Source organism: Gorilla gorilla, chromosome 18 (genome assembly GCF_029281585.2).
Source record: "Gorilla gorilla gorilla isolate KB3781 chromosome 18, NHGRI_mGorGor1-v2.1_pri, whole genome shotgun sequence".
NCBI classification, from domain to species: Eukaryota; Metazoa; Chordata; class Mammalia; order Primates; family Hominidae; genus Gorilla; species Gorilla gorilla.
Genome location: NC_073242.2, coordinates 24,677,326 through 24,700,597, shown reverse-complemented (window position 1 = coordinate 24,700,597; position 23,272 = coordinate 24,677,326). Strand labels below are relative to the sequence as shown.

The window sequence follows — 23,272 nt, the reverse complement described above, 5'->3', positions numbered from 1 at the left end:
CCTATGACTAAGCACTTCCACTCCTAAACATTTATCTAAGAGAAATAAATTAAGAATGTTCATTGCAGCCAATTTACACTGGTCCAAAACTGGACACAACCCAAATGTTCTCAAAAGGTGAATGGATGAACAAATCCTATATTCACACAACTCAAAAAGGAGCAAATGACTTTCCAATGGCAAAGACTGTCTCCTTGACCAAACTCTAGCCAGCTCCTCTGACCCCTCTTCTCAACTAGGCCTTAACCTTGGCCTATAAAGACTTGAGCAAGGTTGGGCATGGTGGCTCGTGCCTGTAATCCCAGCACTTTGAGAGACCGAGGCAGGAGTGTCACTTGAGCCCAGGAGTTCTAGACCGGCCTAGGCAACAGAGACAGGCCCTAACTCTACAAAAAGTTTAAAAATTAGCAGAACGTGGTGGTGCATGCCTGTAGTCCCAGCTACTAGGGAGGCTGAGGCAGGAGGATCACTTGGGTTCGGGGAGGTCAGCACTGCAGTGAGCTGTGATCACATCACATCACTGCACTCCAGCCTGGGTGACAGAGCAAGTCACAAAAAAACAAAACAAAAACAAAAACAAAAACAAAAAAACAAAATCAAAAAAGCCAATAAATAAACAAAAATCAGGCTGGACACGGTGGCTCACACCTGTAATCCCAGCACTTTGGGAGGCCAAGGCAGGCTGATCACCTGAGGTCAGGAGTTTGAAACCAGCCTGGCTAACATTGCAAAACCCTGTCTCTATTAAAAATATGAAAATTAGCCGGGTTTGGTGGCACAAGCCTGTAATCCCAGCTACTTGGGAGGCTGAGGCAGGAGAATCACGTGAACCCAGGAGGCAGAGGTTGCAGTGAGCCGAGATCACACCACTGCACTCTAGCCTGGGTGACAGAGTGAGACTCTGTCTCAAAAAAAAAAAAGACTTGACCAAACACTAACATAGTTTCTTTTTGTTGTTATTTAAACAAATTGTTGGCTGGGTGCCATGGCTCACGCCTGTAATTCCAGTACTTTGGGAGGCCGAGGCAGGCGATTACTTGAGGTAAGGAGATCGAGACCAGCCTGGCGAACATCATGAAACCCCATCTCTACTAAAAATACAAGAATTAGCCAAAAATTACAGGTGTGGTGGCTCACACCTGTAATCTCAGATACTCAGGAGGCTGAGGCATGAGAATCACTTGAACCCGGGAGGAAGAGGTTGCAGTGAGCCGAGATCGTGCCACTGTACTCCAGCCTGGGTGAAACAGTGAGACGCCATCTCAAAAATGTAAAAATAATTATTTATTTTGTAGAGAGGGAGGTATTACTATGTCACCCAGGCTGGTCTCGAACTCCTGGGCTCCAGTGATCCATCCTCCCACCTTGGCCTCCCAAAGTGCTGGGAGCCACCGCACCTGGCCTTTTTTGTTTGTTTGTTTTTTGTTTTTGTTTTTGTTTTGAGACAGAGTCTTGCTCTATTGCCCAGGCTGGAGTGCAGCAGTATGATCTCAGCTCACTACAACCTCCACCTCCCAAGTTTAAGCGATTCTCCTGCCTCAGCCTCCTGAGTAGCTGGGACTACAGGCGTGTGCCACTACATCTGGCTAAGTTTTGTATTTTTAGTAGAGATGGGGTTTTGCCACGTTGGCCAGGCTGGTCTCGAACTCCTGACCTCAAGCAATCCACCCGCCCTGGTCTCCCAAAGTGCTGGGATTACAGGCGTGAGCCATGGCACCCAGCCTAAAAACATGGTTTCCAATAGTTCAAGGTTGCATCCTTTGGATGACCCAACCCCCAGTAAGCTGCCTGTCTGAGAAAACTCAAGGCTGCCTATAGAATTTACTGTGTTTCAGCCAACACTACTGAAGACAGGGCCTGCCTCCCACTCTCTGTGGGAGGGCAGGAGCCTAACTTCCTTAATGGCCAGTTACCAAACCCAGATGGGTTTCACAGGACCAACCCTCCCTCCCCACTTTTTGTGATTTTTCACTTCCCTGACTCTACTGAGCCCCTTTCTCATTCTCCTTTTAAAACACCCTGTCCTGTCTATGCAAATTGAAGTTAAGCTCAGTTCACACTGGATTGAATTTGGCTAAACTGCAATCGTTATTACTGATGAAAATTGGTCCTTACCACTTCAGTGTCCAGCTTTATCTTTGACAACACACACAATACAGATGAATCTCAAAGAACATGTTGAATAAAAGACACACAGAGGAATACATTTGTGTGATTCCATTTATATGACATTCAAGAATAGGCAAATCTAATCTATAGTAGACAAAATCAGAAAATGGCTGCAAAGTAGGGTTAGGAAACTAGAAAAAGATAACAAGAGAGGCCGGTTCACGCCTGTAATCCCATCACCTTGGGAGGCCGAGACAAGAGGATCGCTGGAGCCCAGGAGTTCAAGAAAAGCCTGGGAAACAAGGCAAGACCCCATCTCTACAAAAAATAAAAATTAGCCAGGCATGATGGCATGTGCCTATAGTCCTAGCTACTTGGGAGTCTGAGGCGGGAGTATCACTTGAGCCTGGGAGGTCAAGGCTGCACTGAGCTGAGATTGTGCCACTGCACTCCAGCTTAGGAGACAGAGGGAGACCCTGTATCAAAAAAACAAAACAAAAACAAAGGTAAAAATTGTCAGATTTTGCATCAAAGATTTACAATTTCTGGAGCCGGGTGTGGTGGCAAGTACCTGTATCCCAGCTACTCAGGAGGTGGAGGCAGGAGGATCACTTGAGTCCAGGGGAGAACCAGCCTGGACAACACAGTGAAACCCCAACTCAAAAAACAGATGCATAGTTTCTGACTTATGAAATGTACTGTACAAGTTAAACCAATAGACAAGCATCATCTTGACAAAAAAATGCTACAACAAATAGTTAGCCAAGGATACTATGCCAACATAAAAACTTCCCACAAATCAGTAATAAAAATATAAATAACCAAACAAGAAAAAGACATATAGCCCAACAGGAAATGATATGAAGAGAGGATTCACATAAAAAATATCAGGCTGGTGTGGTGGCTCATGCCTGTAATCACAGCACCTGGGGAGGCTGAGAAGGGAGGATCATTTGAGCTCAAGAGTTTGAGACCCACCTAGGCAAAATGGTGATACCCTGCCTCTGCAAAAAATTTAAAAATAAGTCAGGCATGGGGGCCTGTGCCTATAGTCCCAGCTACTCAGGAGGCTGAGACAAAATGGTCACTTGGGCCCAGGAAGTTGAGGCTGCAGTGAGCCGTGATCATATCACTGCACTCCAGCCTGGGCAACAGAACAAGACCCTGTCTCAAAAAAAAAAAAAAATTAATGACAGTGAGCATCCTGAAAATGGTCAGCCTTTGGTGAGGTTGTGGAGAAAAGGGAACACTTACACACACTGTTGGTGGGAGTGTAAATTAGTTCAACCATTGTCGAAAGCAGTGTGTGGTGATTCCTCAAAGACCTAAAGACAGAAATAACATTCAATCTAGAAATCCCATTAGTGGGTATATACTCCCCAAAATACAAATCATTCTACCATTAAGACACATGCATGTGTGTGTTCATTGCAGCACTATTCACAATAGTAAAATCACAAAATCAACCTAAATGCCAATCAGTGACAGACTAGATAAAGACAATGTGGTACATATACACCATAGAATACTATGCAGCCATAAAAAACAACAAGATCACGTCCTTTGCAGGGACATGGATGGAGCTGGAGGCCATTATCCTTAGCAAACTAATGCAGGAACAGAAAAACAAACACTGCATGTTCTCACTTATAAGTGGGAGCTAAATGATGAGAACACATGGACACACAGAGGGGAACAACACACTCTGGGGCCTACTGGAGGGTGGGATGAGGGAGAGGATCAGAAAAAATAACTAATGGGTACTAGGCTTAGTACCTATGTGACAAAATCATACAACAAACCCCATGACCCGAATTTACCTATTCAACAAAGCTGTGCATGTACCCCTGAACCTAAAAGTTTTTTGCTTTTTTTTTTAAGACAGAGTCTCGCTCTGTCGCCCAGGCTGGAGTGCAGTGGCGCAATCTTGGCTCAATGCAACCTCCGCCTCCTGGGTTCAAGCGATTCTGCTGCCTCAGCCTCCTGAGTAGCCAGGATTACAGGCGCCTGCCACCACACCCGGCTAATTTTTGTATTTTTAGTAGAGACAGAGTTTCACCACATTGGCCAGGCTGGTCTCAAACTCCTAACCTCAAGTTATCCACCCACCTCGGCTTCCCAAAGTGCTTGGATTACAGGCGTGAGCCACCACATAATGCCCTAAAAAGTTTTTTTAAAAAATGTTCAGCCTCAAGAGTGATTATAGGATAAATAAAATTAAAGGGAGATTATTTTCCACCTGCTAGGTGGTAAACAATTAAAGAGATTGAGAATATTCGATACTGGCATCATGCTCACTGTGGGTGGGAATGGAAACTGACACAACCTCTTTCAAGGACTACTTTGTAGAAACTTCTTCCCTAAAATCTATTTCATAGCAAAACTCACACACATGCAAAAATGCTGATCACAGCACTTTTTTTTTTTTTTTTTTTTTTGAGACAGGGTCTCACTGTTACACAGGCTAGAGTGCAGTGGTGCAATTATAGCTCATAGCTCATTGCAGCCTTGACCTCCTAGGCTCAAGCGATCCTCCTGCCTCAGCCTCCCATGCAGCTGGGACCACAGGTGCTCATCGCCATGCCTAATTTTTTCTTTTTGGCAAAGAAAGGTTCTCACTATGTTGCCCAGATTAGTCTCAAACTCCTGAGCTCAAGCAGTCTTCCTACCTTGGCCTCCCAAAGTGCTAGGATTACAGGCGTGAGCCACAGCATCCAGTCTATTTTTTATTGAGACATGAAGTCTTACTATGTTGCCCTGCCTGGTCTCCAACTTCTGGACTCAAGCAGTCCTCCCACCTTGACCTCCCAATGTGCTGGGATTACAGGCATGAGCCATCGTGCCCAGCCTTGCACTCTCAACAGCAAAACCAGAGCCACATAAATGATGAACAATAGAAGAATGGCCAAATAAAGTATTAATACTACTATGCTGCAGAACACTCCGTAGCCACTAAAAAGAATAAGGCAGATCTATAGGAAATACGTTTAAGTTATTAAGTGGAGGGAAAAGTTATTTTTATCATTAAAAAAATTAAGCATTTAAGGGAAAAAATGACGTGAGATTGACATTCCAGATCTAATAACATTATCTTTAGCGAATGTTTCCCAAACTTTAATTTGATCCTTAAAAAGAAAAACACAAGCACAACCCCATGATTTATCTGACTTTATTGATGGGCAAGTTTTACAGCTAATTTATGTGCAACAGAATGTTCTAGCTCTGAAGTGGCATGCCTTCTTTGGGCATGAAAAGCAGCACCTGCCTTGAAAATATTTCAGATCACAATCTCGACCTCATTCTCTGGGGCACAGCTAAGAAGATGCGATCTGGGTGCCGGAAAGGCCCTGGGCTAAGCCCTCAGGGAAAAGCTGGTTTTCCCCAGAGGTGACCCTGTGACCTGCTTCTATGTCAAGGGGGAATATTTCTCCTTTCAGTTGAGAAATCAGATTAAGCACCATAATTTTCACAATGAAATTTCAGCCTTATAAGCCCTGGTCTGCTCTCTAGAACACATAGACCATTCAGAACCAATGAAACAGAAAACCAGAATTTTAAGACCTCATCAGGAAATACAATCTTGAACATGTGTGCTCAGTTCCTGTCACTGTGACCAGCTGACAAATATTTATTTGTGCATGTGGCATAAAGGTAGGCATGGTCTGTGCTTGATATTGTGTCTATTCCAGTGGCAGAGATGAACACTAGGCACTTTCCTATTTATTTATTTATTGTGACGGAATTTTGCTCTTGTTGCCCACGCTGGAGTGCAATGGCGGGATCTCGGCTCACCGCAACCACAACCACCTCCACCTTCCAGGTGCAAGCGATTCTCCCACCTCAGCCTCCCGCGTAGCTGGGATTACAGGCGCCCGCCACCATGCCCGGCTAATTTTGTATTTTTAGTAGAGATGGGGTTTCTCCATGTTGGTCAGGCTGGTCTTGAACTCCCGACCTCAGGTGATCTGCCCACCTCAGCCTCCCAAAGTGCTGGGATTATAGGCGTGAGCCACCACTCCCAGCCCACTAGGCACTTTCTAAATTACAACTGGGCCGACAACCACCAAGGAGACTCACAGGTGTTATGAGAACATTCAACAGAAGCTAGGTCTTGTCTGTGGGTGTCAGAAAGGACTCTCGGAGTGAGCCACATGTCAGCTAAGCCAAAAACCTTGTAGTCATCTTGGCCCCCTCAGTCTCACCCCATATCCACTCTGCCAGAACATTCTGTCAGCTCTACCTTCAAAATGCACCCAGAATCTGACATATTCTCAGCACCTCCGTCACCACTATCCTGATCCAGGCACCAGCCTGTCTCGCAGGGGACACCCCCATAGCCAACTAACTGATTCTGCCTCCGTCCTTACCCCTGCAGTCTGCTCCTAACACAGGCTGAAGTGATGCTGTTAAAACCAAGTCAGGCCACCTCACTGTTCAGTTCAGCCTGGCCAACATGGTGAAACCCCGTCTCTACTAAAAATACAAAAATTAGCTGGGCATGGTGGCATGTGCCTTTAATCCCAGCTACTTGGGAGGCTGAGGTTCGAGAATCGCTTGAACCTGGGAGACAGAGATTGCAGTAAGCGGAGATCACGCCACTGCACTCCAGCCTTGGCGACAAAGCAAGACTCTGACTCAAAAAAATAAAAAAATAAAAATAATAAAATAAGAAGTCTGGGTAACTGATTGCACAAGGCAGATATTAAAAGGGCAGTTCCTGGGCAGGCACAGTGGCTCATGCCTGTAATCCCAGCACTCTGAGAGGCTGAGGCAGGTGGATCACTTCAGTCCATGAGTTCAAGACCAGTCTGTGCAACATGGCAAAACTCTGCCTCTACAAAAAAATACAAAAATTAGCCAGGTGAGGTGGTGCACACCTGTGGAAGTTGAGGTGGGAGGACCGCTTGAGCCCAGGAAGTCGAGGCTGCTATGATTGTACCACTGCACTCCAGCCTGGGTGACACAGCAAGGCCCTGTCTCAAAAAAAAAAAAAAAAAAAAAAAAAAAATGCAGTTCCAAGATGACACCTACCTTTTAAACTTGTGAACTGAATGAACTATGGAACCATTCACTAAGTTGGGGCTTGGACAGGGCAGTAGAACATGGGGAAGTGATCGTAAGCATAGTTTTGCAAATAGTAAATGTGAGATAATTCCAAGACATCCAAGTGGAGATTTCAAGTTGGCAGCCAGATACCAGGCTTGAGGGACCAGATCATGTAAGGCACAGTATCTATGTCATGTAACAAAGTACAGATTTTTAACTGGTAGGTGATAGGGAACTGAAAGGTTTTAGTAAGTGACAAGATAAGATTTGTGATTCTGAAAAATCACCCTGGCCACAGGTAGAATATGGATGTGTTGCAGATCAGATGAGCAAAGACAGCAGGTGCAGGGGCTGTGGGTGTGAGAAAGAAAAGGAGGCTTCCCCTTTGTCACCAACACTTCTCCACACAGCTGCTGGGTATTTTTCTAATACAAATCCAGATCATGTCAGTTCCCCACTTAAAATCCCTCAGGATAAAACCTGTACTCCTTGTGACCTTCCACGGTTCACTGTGTGACAACCTGTCCGGAACTCTCTCCTGGTACCCACTCCCCACCCTGTGTCAGGTTCACCTAACACACAATTCTGCTTCAGGCCCCATGCCTCTGCTCATGCTGTTGTCTTCTGCTTGGCAAGCCCTTGTTTTGGCACCCACAGTGAGGCTGTGTTGTTTTCCTGTTGGATATAATCTTGCAGAGCTGCTCTGCCTATGGAGTAGCCACCCTTTTATTCCCTTTTTTTTTTTTCTTTAGACAGAGTCTTGCTCTGTCACCAGGCTGGAGTGCAGTGGCATGATCTCAGCTCACTGCAACCTCCATCTCCCGGATTCAAGCAATTCTCTTTCCTCAGCCCCCTAAGTAGCTTGGACTACAGGCGCGCGTCACCACGCCCAGCTAATTTTTGTATTTTTAGTAGAGACAGGGTTTCACCATGTTGGCCAGGATGGTCTTGATTTCTTGACCTTGGGATCCGCTCACCTCGGCCTCCCAAAGTACTGGGATTACAGACATGAGCCACCACGCCCGGCCTATTCCTTTACTTTCTTAGTAAACTTGCCTCCCCTCTAAACCCTCCCCCCCAACACACACACACACAAACACACAAAGTCACACAGAACACCCACACAAGGGCCTACAACAGTGATGACGAGAGACTAAACAAGACCACATCATCATTCTGTGTAAGCACAGACAAAAACAAGGTCACCGTGCCACCCACGGAATACCAGACATCCCTTTCTCCCAGCTGATCAGAGTGACGTTGCTTCTTTACACATTACAGCTTTAGCCCTACTCCAGCCAAACCTCCTTCTAGAAAAGATATAGCTACTGGGTGATAGAATTTTTTTACGTCCTATCAGCACTCAATCCAGAGCAAATCCCTGGACCCTCCCCCAAATCACCCAGCCAAAGCCCAGATCCTAAAGATCTAACATCCTCTTACTGATATGTTCCTCATGGTGTGAGTCTTTTCCCTCCTTGCAACAAGTAATAAACCCAGCTTGCTTAACTACAGAGTGTTTCATGTGGTCTTTACTGGAGGACATTCACAACTGTAACAGTAAAAAACGGATGGTTATGTTTCTTGGGGGAGGTTCATGGAGTTTCTTTCTGAGGGCTCCCATTTTCTATGTTGAGCAACAGCTGACATTATCTTGAGAATGAAGAAGGGGTGGGGTAAGTCAGAAGTTTGAAGACAGTGGAAAATGTCTGAATTAAGTATCCTGTAGAAAGGGAGAGTGAGTGGAATGAGAAACATACTACAATGATCAGGTTCTGTTAAGGGCACAGGTGCGATTGGGTGACATGAATTCACAGTGGCACCAAGCCACCTTGCTGTGTGATTTCTACCACCTATATTCAAGGCAAAAATGGACAGTGTGGTTTAGCCAGGGTTCTGGCTCTACCAGGACCAAAAGGTAAGGGAGATAAAGGCACTGCCAAGAGAATTACTGAGGGTTGCAGGATGAGCTCTAAGATCAATTGAGAAGTGATAGGAGAGGGAGTATCTAAAGGATACAGAAAACCGACAAGATGCTAAGGAGAAATGGGCACAGCATGGGAAATGGGAAAGAACTGGTCAAGCAACTTGGAAAAAGGGGTCAGGGTTGGAGAGTGTTGCACTCTCATCTGTGAGGCAGTGCAGCATCAGGATAAAAACACAGGGTGTCAAGGAAAAAAGGGGTGACAGAATCAGATGGGGAGAGGTTATTGCTGCAGACCAGGCCTTCAAGAAAGTGAGTGCCCCATGCACAGGCTCCATGTGGACACTGAGGTCACCTAGGGTGATGTCATGAATTGCGGTAGAAGACACTATGGGGCAGGCACCCCAGTCTTCCATGAATGAGGTGAATGACCAGGAGAAGGCGAACAACAGCAACCAGGAGGGCTCCCGCTGGGCAGGAAGGATCTCCATGGAATGAGATGGGGGGAAACACACAGGAGGACACAAAGCTCAAACCCCTGATCCTGAGATACACAAGGGATGAGAAGGAGGAGCCACAGGAGAGGGCTTCAAGAACGGGATATCCCTGGGGAAGGGTCAGGGTGAAGGCAAAGGGAGGGAGGGAATGGCTAACGAGAGGCAGAGGAAACAGAGGCGGCTACTGATTATGGAGTGGTAATTGCAGAGGACACAGTGAGGGGGTAGTGGGATGGTTGGGTCACAGGTAAACAAAAGTGGGGAGAAAAAACTCTGGGGCACAGCATGATGGACATCATAAGGAGAGGAGAGGAGAGGAGGGTGGGGAAGTCAGCTACCACGGGAAGTGCTCAATTGCATCTGCTGAGTCACATGGATATAAACCTAATGTATCTAATCAGAAAAACCCGACCTCATCGCATAAGTCCATGATGATGATGATGATGCTGATAATAGTTTGATGACAATGGGGGTGATGATGACAGTAACTACCATTCTGAACACCTCCTATATATGACAAGCACTGCTGGAAGCACTGACATTTCACCTTCGCAGCAACCCTCTGAGACAGGTAACATCCTCCTTATCTCCAGAAGGACTCTGTACCAAAGGAGGAAGCAAACTAAACAGAAATATCAGTGCCCTTGGAGACTGACTGGCTTTTAAAATGTTATCTTAGGAATTTTATGGTTGTAACTCACTCAGGACAGCAGGAACCAGCCTGACTCATATCTACTGCACATGCAGCAACTTCAACAAATAATATTCGGCCTGGAGGAAAATGAAAACATGCAATCATTTACTGGGGGCTTCGCTTTGGGCCAGATCCTGTGCTAACTGCTCTGCATCAATTATCTCATTTAACCCTCACACCTGAAAAGCAGGTTACCCTAATAATCCCCATTTTAAAGATTAAGAAACTGAGGCAGAAAGAGTAATTTGCCCATGATTCGTGCAAGCAATCCTTATTTAACATCATGACTTTTGGACAAGATCTAAAGGTTTCATACATTACAGAACCTGAAAGACACAGAGTCCTGCAGAATGTCTTAAACCATTAACTTCTCACAATCTCTTTGCATGTTTTTTTCAGGCGAGGCAAAATGTAGTGCAAAAAAAAAAAAAAAAAGCCGGACTCAGTGGCTCATGCCTGTAATCCCAGCACTTTGGGAGGCCAAGGCAGATGGATCACTTGAGGTCAGGAGTTCCCAACCAGCCTGCCCAATATGGTGAAACCCCATCTCTACTAAAAACACAAAAATTAGCCAGGCGTGGTGGCAGGCGCCTGTAGTCCCACCTACTCGGGAGGCTGAGGCAGAGGAATTGCTAGAACCCGGGAGGCAGAGGTTGCAATGAGCTGAGATTGCACGACTGCATACCAGCCTGGGTGGCAAAGCAAGACTGTGTCTCAAAAAGAAAAAAAAAAAAAGCTGTTATGAAATGCACCAAGATGGTGAACACCTGTGGTCTTTATTATCCTGGACTTGACCCAGAAGATTCTGATTCATCGGGCTACAATAGGCCCTGAACATCTGAATTTTTCTTAGGTCTCCCAGGCTATGCTGTTCAGGTTAGGAAGGGCTGCTTTATATTCTCTGCAGCTCCAAACCAAACCTTACCCTATTATGTTTAGATGTTTGTAGATCCAGAGGGCATCAGAAACTGATGCAGAGAAAACCTGAAATTATCAAAACTATCCAACAGAGAGTCAATGAAAGGCATGCTCTATTTCTCTGTACCTTTCTTTCTGTTTGAACTATTTTATAACTTACTATTGTTATGTAAGCAAGTTTGCAAAAAATATTACCAACAAATGTGCTAACCCTAATGTGCTACTAGACAGAATTTTATTTCTGACAATTTTGATGTCACTTCAGATTATCTTAGCAAATAGCAGTTAACATGAGAAAAATTATTATCATTATTATTATTATATATTTTTTTTGGAGACAGGGTCTCACTCTATCCCCCCGGCTGGAGTGCAGTGGCACGATCCCGATTCACTGCAATCTCCGTCTCCAGGGCGCAAGCGATTCTCAAGTCCCAGCCTCCCAGATAGCTGGGATCACAGGCGAGCACCACCATGCATGGCTAATTTTTGTATTTTTAGTACAGACAGCATTTCACCATGTTGGCTAAGCTGGTCTCGAACTCCTGGCTTCAAGTAATCCACCTGTCTCGGCCTCCCAAAGTGCTGGGATTACAGGTATGTGCCACTGCACATGGCCAGGAAAAAAAATTATTTCTAATTAATCAGTGGTACAGGCCAGATGCGGTAGCTCATGCCTGTAGTCCCAGCACTTTGGGAGGCTGACACAGGAGGATAGCTTGGGCCCAGGAGTTTGAGACCAACCTGGGCAACAAAGTGAGGCTCCGTCTCTACAAAAAAATTAAAAAATTAGCCAGGAGTGGTGGCATGAGCCAGTAGTCCCAGCTACTTGGAGGGCTAATGCTGGAGGATCACTTGAGTCCAGGAGGTTGAGGCTGCAGTGAGTCATGATCACACCACTGCATTCCAGCCTGGCTAAAAGAGCTAAACCTTGTCTCAAAAAATAAATTAATTAATTGATAAAAAATAAACAGTGCTATAGTGTGGCCAAATAACAAATGAAAGCTAGAGATGAGATAAAGCTGATTGTAATCCATTTAAGGTCACAAATTTCACCAGGGACTGCCTTTAATGCTTATGTATTTATCTATTTAATCAACCACTGCCAACAACTACATGCCAAATACTACTGTAGTGCTATACTAACATTAAATATCATTTAATCTTCACAACCACTTATGAAGTAGGTAGTATCATCATCCTCATTTTACAGATCAGAAAACTGAGGCACAGAATGGTTTAGTAACTTCCCCTATTTTTTTTTTTTTTTTTTTTTTTTTTGTGACGGAGTCTCGCTCTGTCTTCCAGGCTGGAGTGCAGTGGCGCGATCTCGGCTCACTGCAAGCTCCGCCTCCCGGGTTCAAGCCATTTTCCTACCTCAGCCTCCCGAGTAGCTGGGACTACAGGCGTCCGCCACCACGCCCGGCTAAATTTTTTTTTTTTGTATTTTTAGTAGAGACGGGGTTTCACCGTGTTAGCCAGAATGGTCTCGATCTCCTGACCTCGTGATCTGCCCGCCTCAGCCTCCCAAAGTGCTGGGATTACAGGCGTGAGCCACCATGCCCGGCCTGTAACTTCCCCTATTTTACACAGCCAGTGAGTGGCACTAAGTTTGACAGAGTTTGGTTCCAGAATCCATGCTCTGAATGACAACACTTAGTCTCCAGGAACCTACAGAAAGTGCAAGGCTTAATTCAAAACTTTGGTTTTCCCCACTCTATAATCCCTAGGTGGCAAGCCTACGTCTCTCGCCTAGAAGGCATTCTTTGAGATCCTCTAACAGTTCATACTCCTCTCTTGTGCTGTCTGAACACTCTCCCCCATTACTATTATTATTATTGTTGTTGTTGTTGTTGTTTTGACACGGAGTTTTGCTCTTGTTGCCCAGGCTGGAGTGCAATGGCGCGGTCTTGGCTCACCGCAACCTCCGCCTCCTGGGTTCAAGCGATTCTCCTGCCTCAGCCTTCTGAGTAGCTGAGACTACAGGCGCCCACAACTATGCCCGGCTGATTTTTGTATTTTTAGTAGAGACGAGGTTTCACCATGTTGACCAGGCTGGTCCCAAACTCCTGACCTCAGGTGATCGGCCCACCTCGGCCTTCTAAAGTGCCGGGACTACAGGCATGAGCCACCGCGCCCGGCCTACACCCCTATTTTTTAAGCCTTTTGCTCTCAGCTTAAATATCACTAAATTACAAACTCTAATGACACCGCGGTATTTCTCAGTGCACAACACCAAATTCTAATTATGTATCTCATGGATAATTATTTCCTGTCAGTCTTTCCCAACTAAACCGTGAGTTCCAGTATGTCTGGCAGCATGTCTGTCTTGTTCTTGGTGTATTCCCATTATTGAATCCCCACCAACCAGCCCAAATAAGGCCCTGGCACAAAGTAAGCTCTCCATTTTTGTAGAATGAATGAGTGAATAAATGGAGGACACTCAAGCCTCATGTTTTCTCTTTCTGACACATACCTGTGCTCCCTACGACCCCACCCTCACCATCACACCCTTAATAGTGGAGACTTAGTGTGGTACTGGCTTTTCAAACAGGTATTATGTGGCCCTAGACAGGTCATTTCCTTCACTGAAATTCATCGCCTGAGTTTCAGGTGCACAACGGGGATCATACCTACAAGAGAGAGAACCTCCACCTCTCATCCTCATAATCTACGGAGACAATAGTTAGGTGCATCATGTTTGTCTTTCTAGCAGCGTTTAGCTCCGAGAACGCCAAGACTCCGTCCGCCTGGTTCAGGGGCCTGCTCCCATCCACAGTACCCAGGCTTGCTCCAAGCCTGGCTCACAGCAGGAGCTCAGAAACGATTCGTTAAATAAATGAAGCCCTGTTCTGTGCATTTCACAGGTGGGAAGCGAGGGTCGTGCGAGGCGGGGGCAGCAACCTGCCAGCCTCCGAGCGTATTCTTCAGATGCAGGCCCGCCTCCCACCTCAGCCCGCGTCCCAGATGCCAGCCCCGAATCCCGCGCCTGACAGGCGCTTCTTGCACAAGGAAGCATCTTCGCAGGTACCGCGCACGCCCTCGTCGCCCGCGTCGCAACTCCAGGTGGAAAAGCAGGAGGTGAAGGAAGACTCCCTCTGTCTAGTGGCCATGGGCGTGGAGGTTCCGGGGAGCTGTGTCCGCCAGAGACATGGAAGTGGGGTCGACGGGCGGTAGGGGACGGCGCTAGTCACAGGCAGAAAGCAGGAGAGGAAGGTAGGGCTCCACCTGGCTCAGCTGGCGCGGGTCAGTGACACCCCCGAGGCCGGCTGCCCCAGCAGCCTCTCCGCCTATTGGCTCCTCTGCCTAGTCACTCATGGGGCAATTATCCCTCCCTCTCAGCCTACAAAGGTGCTCATTGGATAAGTTTTTTGGCCCCGCCCACCCAACCCGGAAGTTTGCCGACGGAGAAAGGAAACTAAAAGTCAGTAGCGGAGTACCGCGATGCTTTCTGGGAAGTGTAGTCTTAGGTGCCTGGAGAGGCCACCAGGTTTCTTCTGACTCGTCACGGAATTTTAAGGGCAGAGAATCCAGCCAGAAGCAAATGTCAGCTGTTACGTTCAGTCTGGGCTCGTTGTCACTCAACAGTTTAACAAAATTTTGTTAAGTGCTGTCCATGCCAGGGACTGTGCTAAGAGCTTTAGAGACATAATCGCCTTTGAAATGTAGTAAAGGAAGTAGCATGTGGAAAAGTAATAGAATGGGAAACCACGTGGCAGTAAAAATCAATGAACTCGAACTCTCAGGTAGCATCAAGGGCTGAATTTCAGAAACGTGATGTTCAGTGAAAGAAGGAAGTCTAATGACACTTTTGTAAAGTTCAAACCAAGTAAAACTAATGTTTAGAGAAACATACATATACGGTAAAATACTGTACAGAAAAGCCAAGACATGAGAAAAAAAAAAAAAAAGTCAGGACATTGATGACCTCTAGGGAGTGGGACGGTAGCATACGAGAGGGTAGGGAGAGGCAGGGAAGGAGCACATAGACACATTCTCAGTTTCTCAGGTGGGAGTGAGTTCACGTGTGTCTGTTTCATTATGATGCATATTCAAGATGCATCTATTTTTACTAGTTTTGTTATAAAATATTTTATAAATAAAAGAAGAACTATGCTACTGTATTCCAGTTGATTATCTGTCAGGTGTTGGACACAGGCAATGGGTATACTTTAAGAACTTTGAATCACACCTATTTAAAAAAGCAAAATAGCTCTCTCTCTTCTGCCGCCACGTAAGATGTACCTGCTTCCCCTTCCACCATAACTGTAAGTTTCCTGAGGCCTCCCCAGCCATGCAGAACTCAACATCCTTGCGACTGGGGGCCATTATCTTAAGTGAAACAACTCAGACACAGAAAGTAAAATATGCATGTTCTCACTTCCCTGCCTACAAGCTGAGCAGACGCCAGCACCATGCTTCCTGTAAAGCCTGCAGAACCACGAGCCAATGAAACTGCCTTTCTATATAAGTTTTTTTTTTTTTTTTTTTTTTAAAAAGCAAAATAACAGAAACCCAGAATACACACCTTGGGGTGAGATCAGATAACAAATGCTTGCTTAGTATTCAGTGGAGGCACAAGATCTCATTGACAGTCAAGGCAGAAATGACAGTGGGGAATGGCTGAGGTTAGGAAGTTTTGCCAGGGATAGCGGCAATGGGCTGAAATACACCATTTTCTTGGAGCATTCCTCTACCCAAAAGGTAATACAAACCACTGCGCAAGCATTGTCTCCCAGCTTGGCAGTGTCTAAATTCCATGGGTGTTAGTGGATAATGTCAAACAGTAAGTAGCACAAGATGTTAATCCCACAGGTCTGGACGGTGAGACTGAAGGTGACTAGAAGAAGGTGGAGGCAGATGTATTGGCACACCTTTGTTATTGGGTGAGCCTTTGATTCAAAACAGCTGGTAATTCGGGAAATTTGGTTAGTTGGACTCTAGACAAAGTGAACTTACTGGGTGTGGACCACGACACTAGTAGATTGACTGGCATTCTCTGGAGGAGGAGGATGGCTACCCATAGAGCAGGCTGCTGGCCTCCCTTTCCTCATAACCTCTGAGAAGAGTCACATCACATGTGATCTGATGACAAAAAAAACCCTGTAACTTGAGGGAATTTGGACAGGGGTGGGGATACCCTTAAAACACCTGGAATCCAGCCAGGCATGGTGGCTTATGCCTGTAATCCCAGCACTTTGGGAGGCCAAGGTGGACGGCTCACCTGAGGTCAAGAGTTCGAGACCAGCCTGGTCAACATGATGAAACCCCATCTCTACTAAAAATACAAAAATCAGCTAGGTGTGGTGGCGGGTGCCTGTAATCCCAGGTACTCAGGAGACTGAGGCAGGAGAATCACTTGAACCCAGTAGGTAGAGGTTGCAGTGAGCCGAGACCATGCCATTGGACTCCAGCCTGGGTGACAAGAGCGAAACTCCATCTCAAAAAGAAGAAGAAGAAGAGGAAGAAGAAGAAGAAGAAGAAGAAGAAGAAGAAGAAGAAGAAGAAGAAGAAGAAGAAGAAGAAGAAGAAGAAGGAAGAGGAAGAAGAAAAAGAAGAAGAAGAACCACCTGGAATCCCACTAAATTGAAACATGGTACACTGTCAGCACAAGTGGCTACACTTCAGGCAGTAAGCACTGAATGGCTATCTTAGTCCATTTTGGCAGCTATAACAAAATATCATAAACTAAGTGACTTATAAACAAAAGAATGGCTGGGCACAGTGGCTAATACCTATAATCCCAGCACTTTGGGAGACTAAGGTGGGAAGGTCACTTTAGCTCAGGAATTCAAGACCAGTCTGGGCAATGTGGCGAAACCCCATCTCTACAAAAAATTTTAAAACTAGCTGGGTATGGTGGAGTGTGCCTGTAGTTCCAGCCTTGGGACTGGGCTGAGATGGGGAGGATCACTTGGGTCCGGGAGTTCAAGACTACAGTGAACTATGATTGCACCACTGCACTCTAGCCTGGGTGACAGAGAGAGACCCTGTCTCAAAAAATAAATACATATATACATACATAAAAATAAACCACGGAAATTTATTTATCATGTTTCTGGAGGCTGGCAAGTCCAAGGTCAAGGCAGATTCTGTGTCTGGTGAGGGCCTGCTTTCTGACTCATAGATGATGCTGTCTTGCTGTATCCTCACTTGGTCAAAGGAGCGAGGTGTCTCTCTCAGGTCTCTCTTATAAGGACACTAATCACATTCATGATAACTCTGCCCTCGTGGCCTGATCGCTTCACAAGAGCCCCACATCCTAATACACTGGGAGTTAAAATTTCAACATTTGAGTTTCAGGGAGACAGAAACATTCAGACCACAGCAATGCCCTAGCCAACAAATGACTCCATCTCCATATTTATAGCAAACTCTTGGGCCATTGTCTAAGAATTGTTCCCTTTGTGCTCATAAAGAACTCTGGGAATCTCTTGCCTCATAAATACTGAAAATATAAGCCGAGGTAATAGATAACTCATGTTTTTAAAATGGTCGGGCGTGGTGGCTTATGCCTATAATCTCAGCACTTTGTGAGGCCAAGGCAGGAGGATCACTCGAAGTCAGGAGTTCGAGACTAGCCTGGCCAACATGGCAGTCTCTACTAAGAATACAAAAATTAGCTGGCTACCTGGGAGGCTGAGGCATGAGAATCACTTGAACCCAGGAGGTGGAGGTTGCAGTGAGCTGAGACTGTATCACTGCACTCCAGCCTGGGCGACAGAGTGAGACTCTCTCTCAATTAAAAAAAAAAAAGATATCTCTACATCTACATATACAAAGGCCACAATATAAGGTCTCACTGTGGCACTCCATATACTCTTGGAAGTCCTACACATTACTGGTAGTGATCAGGGTACTTATTTCACATCTCAGAATCCACAGTGCCTCATGGGCTCTTGGAGAAGGCATTAATAGAACCTTCCACTTCTCTGATATCCCCAAGCAGCAGGCTCGAGAGGCATACGTGCTCCTGGAAGAACTCTTATTTAAGTTACAAAGTGGAAAATGCACATCATCCCTTCACACCTCCACTCCTGTTTCCCTATCACCATAGTCATTGATTAGTCACACCCCAGTGGGGACCCACAATTCCTATACCAGTGCCACACAGGTCCCTCAATTGCCTGTATTGGCCAGCCTGGGGGACATCTGTAAAGCTCATGTTTTTGAAGACTACCTCACCCTGTGGTCCTCTGTCATTGAAATTGACACATTGACATTCAGATGTCAGTGAAAGCAGAATCATGGGAGTGGATGAGCTGGCCCTGACACTGCAGGGAGAATGAGAAGATCCTGTTAGTTAAAGATGGTACCTTGGAGTATGTTTATAGTTAAGAGGTGTCAGAAGAAGCAGCCACAAAAGAGACTGAGAAAGAAGGGTCTGGTGTGAGGAAGGGAACCTGAGGAGAGTGGTATCACTAAAAATGAAGAAGGCAGAAAGAATTTAAAGAATGAGGCTGGGCACGGTGGCCTACGCCTATAATCCCAGCACTTTGGGAGGCCGAGGTGGGCAGATCATGAGGTCAGGAGATCGAGACCATCCTGGCCAACATGGTGAAACCCCCGTCTCTACTAAAAATACAAAAAAATTAGCTGGGCTGGTGGCACGTGCCTGTAATCTCAGCTACTTGGGAGGCTGAGGCAGCAGAATCGCTTGAACCCAGGAGGCAGAAGTTGCAGTGAGCCAAGATCACGCCGCTGCACTCCAGCCTGGGCAACAGAGTGAGACTCCATCTCAACAAAAAAAAAAAAAAAAGAATTTAAAGAATGAGTATGTGGAACATATGGTTAACATTTATCAGACTTAAGTGAACCAAAGACAAAAATATATATACATTGGATTTAGCCATGAGAAGATTCCTGGGGCATAGATGAGACAAGATTTTGTAGAACTTTCAAAAAGAAGTCAATACAAAATGAGACAGTTATAAAGAGTAAAGAATTCTTTCAGAAGATAGAAAGATAGAGAGATACGGTGGTTGGTTGCTGGAGGAGCTGAAAGGAGAATGTGATGTATCAGGAGAAACAGCCATGCTTGTGTGTTTAGGGATAGAGACAGATGAAAGACAAAGCAGAATGGGAGATCAGTAGAATGAGGTCTTTGAAGAAGTCTGAATAGATAATGTCCAGGGGACTGTTAGCCTTCAACTGCAAAGCTGGATCCCTTTCCTCTGAAACAAAAGGGAAGGAGTATAGATGAATGAAGAGAGGATGGTGGGATACAGGAAGGGGGTATGGGGGTCTTGACTGCTGGTCTCTAATGTCTTAATAAGGCATGATCATGCCTGAGCAAAGTGATAAAGATTTGGAGAGGCCCTTGAGGAAATAAACAAGGGAGTTGCCCATGAACATTTCCTAGGATTTGGGGCACAAACAAATGCTGACGAATGGGAGCTAGTTAAATAAATTACAGTATATGCATAGGATGAACATCTGCTTTTAGAAAGAATAAGATGGCCTGGGTCAGGCGTGGTGGCTCACGCCTGTAATCCCAGCACTTTGGGAGGCCGAGGAAGGCAGATCATGAGGTCAGGAGATCGAGACCATCCTAGCTAACACGGTGAAACCCTGTCTCTACTAAAAATACTGAAAAAAAAAAAATTAGCCGGCCCTGGTGGTGGGCGCCTGTAATCCCAGCTACTCGGGAGGCTGAGGCAGGAGAATGGTGTGAACCTGGGAGGCAGAGCTTACAGTGAGCCGAGATCATGCCACTGCACTCCAGCCTGGGTGACAGAGCAAGACTCCACCAAAAAAAAAAAAAAAGAAAAGAAAAGAAAAAATAAGATGGCCCGGTCTGGTGGCTATGCTTGTAATCCCAGCACTTTGGGAGGCCGAGGCAGGAGGAATACTTGAACCTGGTAGTTTGAGGTTGCCATAGGCTATGATGTGCCACTACACTCCAGTCTGGATGACAGAGACCGACCCTGTCTCTAAAAAAAGAAAGATGATGATGAAATCATTCACAAAATCTGGAAAGATGTCCAAGATGTAGTGAGATATATATATTTGTGTGTGTGTGTATATGTGTATGTATGTGTATACATAATACATACATAATAAGAATAAATAGAAAGCAAATCAGAGAATACACTGACATATATACAAATATGCACTTTTTAAATATACATACACACACATATATACACATATATATACATATATATGTATGTGTGTATATATATATATATATATATATATATATATATATTTTTTTTTTTTTTTCCCCCAGAAAGCAGCTGGCACAGTGGCTGATGCCTGTAATCCCAGCACTTTGAGGGGGCCGAGGTGGGAGGATTGCTTGAGTTCAGAAGTATGAGACCAGCCCAGGCAACATAGGGAAACCTCGTCTCTTCAAAAAAATAAAAAAATTAGCAGGGCGTGGTGGCACATGCCTGTGGTCCCATCTACCTGGGAGGTTGAGGTGGGAGGATTGCTTGGGCCTGCAATGTTGAGCCTGCGGTGAGCCATGATCACGTCACCGCAATCTAGCCTGGGCGACACAGCAAAACTCTGTCTCAAAATAATAATGATGATGATAATAAAATAAGAATAAATAGAAAGCAAATCAGAGAATAATACACTGACATATATACAAATATGCACTTTTTAAAAAAAATAAACAAACAAGCAAACAAACAAGTAAACAATAAGGTGGTTTTCTAGGCAATGGAAAGGAGAGTGAGTCGTAGCCAAAAAAGGGAACTTTAATTTTTAAAATGTTATACAACTTGTACTTTTGTGCTGTTCATCTTTTTTCTTACATAAGGAGTATACACCTATGGTGTTTCTAATATTTGATCCTTAACACTAATATATATATTTTTTTCTTTTTTTTTTTGAGACAGGGTCTTGCTGTGTTGCCCAGGCTGGCATGCAGTGGCATGATCACAGCCCACTGCAGCCTCGACCTCCTGGACTCAAGGGATCCTCTGCCTCAGCCTCTGGAGTAGCTGGGACTACAGGCATATGTCACCACGCACAGCTAATTTTTTAAATTATTATTTGTAGAGACGAGATCTCACTATGTTGCCCAGGCTGGTCTTGAACTCCTAGGGTCAAGGAATCCTTCTGCCTCAGCCTCCCGAAGTGGTGCTGGGATTACAGGCATGAGCCATCGTGCCTGGCCACAAATTAATATTTTAATTAACCAACATATACACAAATACCTGTTTCTTGCAAAAAAATAAAAGCATTATAAACCCTACCTGAAGTATTCTTTGACCACAACCTCCAATGTCACCAATACCCACCTTCACAAGAAGTAGTCACAGTTTAAAGTTGGGTGAATACCTTTACAGCCCTTCAAAGACACTTAAAATCATTAAGAATATTTTTATTAAATTTAAAGAAGCTGAGTGCAATGGCTCACACCTGTAAACCCAGCACTTTGGGAGGCCAAGGCGGGTGGATCACTTGAGGCCAGGTGTTCGAGACCAGCCTGGCCAAAATGGCAAAACCTCATTTCTACTAAAAGTACAAAAATTAGCTGGGCATGGTGGTGGGCGCCTGTAATCCCAGCTACTCAGGAGGCTGAGGTGAGAGAATTGCTTGACCCTGGGAGGTGGAGGTTGCAGTGAGCTGAGATCTCGCCACTGCATGCCAGCCTGGGTGATAGAGTAAGACCCTGTCTCAAAAAAAAAAAAAAAAAAAATTAAAGAAAGCAAAACTGAGAACAAATAAATGACTATTTCCTAAAGGCTACTTAATGATAAAGTAGATACACAGCATGGCTTGATCTTTCATAGTCTCTGAGAATCATCCATTGCTTTGACAGCCTTTCAGCCCAGCTCCTGCCCTCTGGCCAGGTGAAGTCAGCAGAGGTGCACATGCGGGCAAAACCTCTGCAGCAGCATTTTACAGAACATGCCCTGACCCACCCGGTCCTAGTCCAGTCAGCCTCATAAGTGACACAGCAGATGAGCAGGGATTGGCATCTGTTCTTCTAGGTATGAAAGCTGGTGTGTTTCCTAAACTTTGTTGTATATTTTTATTTATTTATTTGAGACGAAGTCTCACTTTGTTGCCCAGGCTGGAGTGCAGTGGTACGATCTCCGCTCACTGCAACCTCTGCCTCCCAGGCTCAAGTGATTCTCCCACCTCAGCCTCCTGAGTAGCTGGGATTACAGACGCCCGCCACCATGCCCGCATAATTTTTTTTTTTTTTTAAGTAGAGATGGGGTTTCAGCATGTTGGCCAGGCTGGTCTGGAACTCCTGACCTCAAGTGATCCGCCCACCTCAGCCTCCCAAAGTGCTGGGATTACAGGTGTGAGTCAATGCACCTGGCCCATATTCAGTTTTTCATTTAATGATTTCACCTGCAACCTTGCTTCCTGGCTTGCATTTTTCATTTGATTTGCAGAAGAAACTAGATTTACCTCCAATACTGTAACTTTTTTTTTGTTTGTTTTTTGAAACAGAGTCTTGCGCTGTCATCCAGGCTGGAATATATCGTCGTCATCATAGCTCACTGCAGTCTTGAACTCCTGGGCTTAAGCGATTCTCCCTCCTCAGCTTCCAAAGCAGCTGGGGCTACAGACGCATGCTACCACGCCCAGCTAATTTTTTAAATTTTGTATAGAGAGACAAGGTCTTCCTATGTTGCCTAGGCTGGTCTTGAACATCTGGGCTCAAGTGTGACCCACCTGCCTCAGCCTCCCAAAGTGCTAGTATTATAGGCATGAGCCACCACACCTGGCATATTAATCTCTTGTAATGGCTGATATATACATATATATATAATGTGTATATATATATATATATATATTTTTTTTTTTTTTTTTTTTTGAGACGGAGTCTTCTCACTCTGTCATCCAGGCTGGAGTGCAGTGGCGCAATCTCAGCTCACTGGAACCTCCGCCCCCACCAGGTTCAAGTGGTTCTCCTGCCTCAGCCTCCTGAGTAGCTGGGACTACAGGTGCCTACCACCACGCCTGGCTAATTTTTGTATTTTTCATAGAGATGGGCGTTTCACCATCTTGGCCAGGCTGGTCTTGAACTCCTGACCTCATGATCCACCCGCCTTGGCCTCCCAAAGTGCTGGGATTACAGGCGTGAGCCACTGCACCTGGCCTGTTTTTTTCCCC

The 23,272-nt window shown here is 45.4% G+C and overlaps 1 protein-coding gene across 5 annotated transcripts in view; it reads right to left on the bottom strand.

The window, feature by feature from the left end:
* The window catches only part of LOC129527605 (uncharacterized), a 52,150-nt gene extending 37,667 nt beyond the window's left edge, over positions 1-14,483 (bottom strand). For 2 of the 5 annotated variants that reach the window (XR_008672602.2, XR_010131521.1), the window contains exon 1: positions 13,819-14,483. The gene's annotated coding sequence lies outside the window, so the exon portion shown is untranslated. The remainder of the gene's footprint in view (positions 1-13,818) is intronic. The other 3 variants (XR_010131518.1, XR_010131519.1, XR_010131520.1) reach the window with 2 other exon arrangements.
* Positions 14,484-23,272: the final 8,789 nt, after the last annotated feature.